Below are 7,382 nucleotides of genomic sequence, written 5' to 3'. Positions count from 1 at the left end.
TGGGTTTGTGGGCTGGATGGGTTAATTTGTTCTGGGCTGAATTAAAACAATGGAACAACCCAAATTTGGGTAGCCCTCTTTTTCTTTTATTAAAACCTTTTGTTTTTCTCCTTTATTATTGTTTTCATTTTGTATTTTTGTATCATTTTCCCAATCTTTATAGCGATGCAAAATTAAAATTAAAATTAAACTAAAACTAATTAATGCTTAAAATTATTCTTAAAAAAAAACTATTTTGTGACGATTTCATAGTTAAAACAATAAAATACAAAAGTGAACTATATTTCTTTTTTGATTTTCGTGTTTTGTTCTACAACAAATTAATCCTAATTAATACTAAAAATATGGAATTAGATTCTAAATGCAAATGCATATTTTTGTATTTTCGTATGAATCAACATGCACAAATGAAAATGCAACAATTATCATAAAAATGACACAAAAATGCACAACAATTGTAAAAAATAAAGAAAAATCATTTTGTTTGAGTTTTATGGGAATAATTCATATATAAGGCAAAAATCATGTGCTCACAGCTGCCCCTCTTTGCCCGGAAACATGAAAGGTTTTCGTGCAAAGATAAGTGAGCAATACGAGCGATTTTTGCCCGTTTTAAAAATTCCATGTGAAGCATTTTGAAAAGTTTGACCGCACCCTGCTTCAAAAGGTTGCCTACATATCTTGGGCTAAACAGGAATCAGGTCAGTGTAGTTCGGGAGTGTCCGGTAGCTGGAACTACCGGGAGCTATGATTTCACTACGATTGCTGTTGCTCGCTGACCTTCCTTATTACACCGTGGCAAAATAAAAGAAGCTAGACTAAACTATGAATTACAAAAAGTCATATCTAAAGTCTTCAAACTTGCTCTTGTACTTCCTTGTTGTCTTGTGGTCTTGTATTCCCTTGGTGAAATCCATTATTGTTATTTCAAATTGCTAACTGAGATGTTGTTCCTTCTTTGCAAATTTCTGAACTTGAATGTATTCCTCTATTATCCAGGCGGGTCCTGATCGCAGGACTTGAAAATTGAATGTATTCCTCTATTATCCAGGCGGGCTCCTGAGTTCACAAAAAAAAACGAAGAAAACTCCCTCCATTCTCCAAGCGGGCTCCTGACTTCTGAACTTGAAATGTATTTATTCCTCTATTATCCAGGCGAGCCCCTGACTGCTGAACTTGAACTTGAAAGTGTTTCTCTATTATCCAGGCGGGGTCCTGACTTCATAACTTGAATGTATTCCTCCGTTCTCCATGCGGGCTCCTAACTTCAAAATAGACAAAGAAGTTGATTGAAAACTAAAATTTGAATTGTATCACCTCTGTTCTTCAGGCGGGCTCCTGATTGCTGAAACTTGAACTATATGTCTCTATTCTCCAGGTGGACTCCTGACTTCTGAATTTTGAAATTGAATGTCTCTATTCTCCAGGCGGACTCCTGATTTCAAATCAGACAAGGAAATGATTGAAAGAAAAAATTTGAATTGTATCACCTCTGTTCTTCAGGCAGGCTCCTTATTGCTTAAAATTTGAACTGTATGCCTCTATTCTCCAGGCGGGCTCCTGACTTCTGAACTTGAAATGTATTCCTCTAATATCCAGGCGGGCTCTTGATTTCGCAAAAATAGACGAACCAAGAAAACTTTCTGCCCCAGTTTGGGAAAACTCGGGCCTGTTACCACATAATAATAAGGGTTGAAAACTAAAACCTGCATACTTTAGAATTTACAGACTGAAACGTATTCCTCTGTTATAGGGTCGGGCTCCCCACTTCAACACTGTACAATTTTACTCTAAAATGCAGACCTGAAACAACTTACATCTCTCCATGCTACACCTCATTTTCTTGTATTTTAACCATGCCACACTTGCGATTAAATTTGATTAATACCTGTTCTTCCCTCACGGCGAATTCCTCCTAACAACAATTTTGCCCCTATTTTAATCAAAGAAAATTCCGTTAGTTTAAAATGGTGGTTAGTTGATGGCATTCTTGCTGAACAATCCTTCCGTTGCCCTGCTTTGTGTTGACTGACTTCCTTGAACTGACCCTGAACCGCTTGATTTTATGACTGGCTTTTGACCTCCCCAACCTCTGACGTCCCGAATGCCTTGTACCCATGCTGTTGTTTCCTACCTCCGATCCCTTTGTCTGAACCTTTACATTTCCCACAACATTTCCCAATTATTCCACCAATGGAACTTCCTGCGACTTCCCATATTCCATTCTACATCATGTTACTGTTGACATGCTCGAACAACATTATGCTTTACCATTTTCGGAAGGTAGTAGTGAGCTTTGAAGTCCTTTTTGCTTGCATTGAACAAAACTGGCGCTTGAAACATCTTAGCTAGATAAAACCCTCAAGGTAAAATGAAATGCAATGATTCTTGAGTTAAGGATAAGAAGAATCCAAAACCAGAAAACTATTTAAAAAGAGAAAGAAAAGAAACTTATCTGAGCGGAACAGCTGGTACCAATGGTTATGACCTGCATTTTGGATTAATCGTCCCAATCTGTCCGACTAACCAGCTTTCAACTGCCATACTCTATTGCCCCAGAATTTCCATCACTTGATTACTTTACCCAAACCTTAACTTTTCATCTCGCAGTGCCTCGAAACAGTTTTCAACCCACAGACATTTTACCAATTTAAACATTTTTCAACTCACTTTCGCCTCAAGGTGCCCGCGAAGGTTTTCACCAATAAGACTCTCTCATTTATTTTTCTCTCAGCTCCCATCGCCTTATGGTACCTGTGAAGGTTTTTACCAATAAGACTCTCTCATTTTCTACTTTGTTTTTCTTGCTTGAACCCGAATATTGCCCCTATCATGGGTTACTTCTACCTACTCAACTTGGCATTTCTCAAAAACTGATCAGAAGGTCTTTCTTTGGACCGTAATGTAGGCTTTTGGATTGGGTTAGAAAGAAAGGTATAAAAGGCTCAAAACAATTCAAATGGGTTCAAATTACAACTTTCGGAATCCAACTTCTCACAACAATCACAACTTCTGCCCCAGTTTCTTGCTTGGGGACTTTTAGATTTTTATTTTGGGTATGTCTGAACCTCAGAGAGGCTGCCTACGTACCCTTTCGGGATCAAGTCAAACGTAGTTCACGGCATCATAATTACCTTTGTTGTTGTGTTTTTTCTTTCTTTTCATCTTCTTTTCCTTTATTTTCTCCTTCTCTTTCTTCTTTTTCTTTTCTTTTCTTTCTCTTTTCCTTCACTTTTCATTTTTCTTTTCTCTTCTTCTCTTTTTTTTTTTTCCATTTCTTTCCTTTTTTCTTTGCTTTTCTTTTCTTTCTTTTATGTTCGGTACCTGTGTTCCTTGATAGTGCCATTGTTCGGTACCTGTGTTCCTTTTTATTCTCTTTAATTCCTAGTTATTGAATTTCTTATTTAAAATTATAAAAAAAAAAACTAACCTTAAAAATATTAATCACCCTTTTACAAACATTAACACACAGTACAAAATATTAATCACATAACGACAAAAATAGAATAAATGCATATTTTTGTGATTTTATTTTAATTAACTCTTAAATGCATAATTAAATCCTAATTATGTATGCAACATGTTTTTTTTTATTTTACATTTTAACAAACAAAGTAGACATTTACGTACATAACACAAATATTTAATAAACGCCACACAAATTCTAATAATTGCACACTAAGCAAAAAATTATTTTATATTTTTTGAATTATTTTGGAGTAATTTTCGTGAGGCAAAAATCACGTGCTCACAGCTTCCCCTCTTTGTGCGGAAACTCGAAGAGTTTTCGTTTAAAGATAAATTGAGCGGATACGAGCGATTTTTTGCCCATTCAAATACTCCGTGGGAAGCATTTTTGAAAGATTTGACCGAACCTCTGCTTCAAAGGTTTCCTACATATCCTTGGCGATAAAGGAATCAGGTCAATGTAGTTCGGGAAGTTTTGGGTAGCTGGGACTACAATGGGACTGTGATGCTACTACTGTTTCGTGCTGCTTTTACTGCTTGTTGACCTCCTTATTACACCTTGCTTCAAAGGTAAAACACAAAGCTAAACTAGACTATGGTACATGAATTATAAAATCTTATCTAGATCATGCCCTTGAGTTTCTTGTTGTCTTGATATCTTGACGACTCTTGGGCATTTTGCTTATTCGGCATTTCCTTTCATTGTGTCCCGTATTTCCTTTATTTGTTTGGGACTATTTTTGTTCTTGCTGGGGATTTGGTTGGAATCCTCTGCTTTATTGACTTTACGTGTGCTCCTTTCTCACATGGGCGGGCTTTTGACTTCAACCCGTAATGTCAAACTATATTGCCATTCTGTTATTCAGGTGGGCGCCTGATTGTTGATCCTTCAATTGTATTCCCTTATTCTCCAGGTGGACGCCTGATTTCTTTTTTAATTCTTCATCCTCATTCTCCAGGTGGACGCCTGACTTCTTCTTTAATTCTTCATCCTCATTCTCCAGGTGGACGTCTGACTTCTTCCTAAATTTTTTTTCATCCTCATTCTCCAGGTGGACGCCTGATTTCTTCTTTACTTCTTCATCCTCATTCTCCAGGTGGACGCCTGACTTCTTCTTTAATTCTTCATCCTCATTCTCCAGGTGGACGCCTGATTTCTTTTTCAATTTTTTCATCCTCATTCTCCAGGTGGACACCTGACTTCTTCTTTAATTCTTCATCCTTATTCTCCAGGTGGACGCCTGACTTCTTCCTAAATTTTTTTCAACCTCATTCTCCAGGTGGACGCCTGATTTCTTCTTTAATTCTTCATCCTCATTCTCCAGGTGGACGCCTGACTTCTTCTTTAATTCTTCATCCTCATTCTCCAGGTGGACGCCTGACTTCTTCTTAAATTTTTCATCCTCATTCTCCAGGTGGACGCCTGATTTCTTCTTTAATTCTTCATCCTCATTCTCCAGGTGGACGCCTGACTTCTTCTTAAATTTTTCATCCTCATTCTCCAGGTGGACGCCTGATTTCTTCTTTAATTCTTCATCCTCATTCTCCAGGTGGACGTCTGACTTCTTCCTAAATTTTTTCATCCTCATTCTCTAGGTGGACGCCTGATTTCTTCTTTAATTCTTCATCCTCATTCTCCAGGTGGACGCCTGACTTCTTTTTTAATTCTTCATCCTCATTCTCCAGGTGGACGCCTGACTTCTTCCTAAATTTTTTTCATCCTCATTCTCCAGGTGGACGCCTGATTTCTTCTTTAATTCTTCATCCACATTCTCCAGGTGGACGCCTGATTTCTTCTTCTATTCTTCATCCTCATTCTCCAGGTGGACGCCTGACTTCTTCTTAAATTTTTCATCCTTATTCTCCAGGTGGATGCCTGATTTCTTCTTCAATTTTTTCATCCTCCTTCTCCAGGTGGACGCCTGATTTCTTTCTTCAATTTTTTTTCATCCTCATTCTCCAGGTGGACGCCTGATTTCTTCTTCTATTCTTCATCCTCATTCTCCAGGTGGACGCCTGACTTCTTCTTTAATTCTTCATCCTCATTCTCCAGGTGGACGCCTGACTTCTTCCTAAATTTTTTCATCCTCATTCTCCAGGTGGACGCCTGATTTCTTCTTTAATTCTTCATCCTCATTCTCCAGGTGGACGCCTGATTTCTTCTTTAATTCTTCATCCTCATTCTCCAGGTGGACGCCTGACTTCTTCTTTAATTCTTCATCCTCATTCTCCAGGTGGACGCCTGACTTCTTTTTCAATTTTTTCATCCTCATTCTTCAGGTGGACGCCTGATTTCTTCTTCTATTCTTCATCCTTATTCTCCAGGTGGACACCTGACTTCTTCTTAAATTTTTCATCCTCATTCTCAAGGTGGACGCCTGATTTCTTCTTTAATTTTTTCATCCTTATTCTCCAGGTGGACGCCTGACTTCTTCTTAAATTTCTCATCCTCATTCTCCTGGTGGACGCCTGATTTCTTCTTAAATTTTTCATCCTCATTCTCCAGGTGGACGCCTGACTTCTTCTTTAGTTCTTTTCACCGGGTGTTTCTTGACACAAATCTTGTTTTTGCCCCTGTTTCAAATCAAAAAAAACTTCGTTAGTTTAAAACAGGGTGGTTAATTGGGGCATTCTTGCCGACAGTGGGGCTTCTTTTCGTCTTGTTTTATTGCCTTGGAATGGTTGAAAAGACTGTTATGTCCTTGTAATTGATCCTTAACTATAGGATCCCCAACTGTATGTTTTCTTTCAAAACTTTTTAACCATAATCATATGTTTCTCCTGACATTACTGATCCGCTTTTGATTCCACTTTTATTACACCCATATCTTATTATTTTTTATTACCTCCTGCCCATCATGGCCGTATTTTTGTCCTATGCAACCTTGAATTTTGGTAGTATATCTTGACATTCCTTCTTATTTGTTTGGAACAAAGCTCATCTCAAAAGCTTTTAGAAGAGTAAGATTATTAGTGACGAAAACATGACAATTTCGACAATCTAAAATGAAAAGAAAAATCCAAATTTGGATGATTGTTGGAGAAGGAATAAAGGAATTATCTGATTGGAGTCGCTGGCGCCAATGATCATGGTATGCATTTTGGATTAATCAACCCAGTCTTTTAATCAATCTCCTTTCAATTGTCTCATTTTGTTTTCCCAAAATTTCCATAACCCAACTTCATCTTTTCATTTTACAGACTTGTTTGACTTGCAATATCTCAAAGAGTTTTCACCGACAAACCTTCCTCATTTGTTCATTTCTTAATTCCTTTTCGTCTTATGGTGCCTGCGAAGGTTTTCACCAATAAAACTCTCTCATTTTACTTTCTCTCACTTCCTTTTCGCCTTATGGTGCCCACGAAGGTTTTCACCAATAAGACTCTCTCATTTTACTTTTCTCTCAACTTCCGTCGCCTTATGGTGCCCGTGTGGGTTTTCACCTATAAGACTCTCTCATTTTTACTTTCTTTTCTTGTTTGTACCAGAGTGTTATGAACCATCTTCATTTGCTTGACTCAGCATTTTTCTAAGATTGATCGAAAGGTCTTTTTGGTATGTGGTTGGAAATGGAAAGGTATCAAAAAAGTTAAATAGTTTTGATATGGGTTTAAAATTACAACTCTTGGAATCTTTTATCTTATTTCCAATACAATTCCTGCCCCAGTTTCTTGATTGGGGTCTCTTAATGTTTCTTTTTGTGCATATTATGCATATTGTGCACCCTATGACCGAGCCGTGAGGCGCCTACGTATCCTTCTTTGAGGAATCAGGTCAAATGTAGTTCACTAAATAATAGTGATTTTTTTTTATTTTTTTATTTTTATTATTATTATTTCATATTTGATTTTCATTGATTCCAAGAGAGGGTAGGAAAGAAACAAATATGGCTCAAAGGGGAAGCAAAGGGTAT

This window comes from Nicotiana sylvestris, chromosome 4 (genome assembly GCF_000393655.2).
Source record: "Nicotiana sylvestris chromosome 4, ASM39365v2, whole genome shotgun sequence".
NCBI lineage: Eukaryota > Viridiplantae > Streptophyta > Magnoliopsida > Solanales > Solanaceae > Nicotiana > Nicotiana sylvestris.
The sequence above is the reverse complement of the archived record's forward strand: the minus strand, read 5'-3'. Positions refer to the sequence as shown.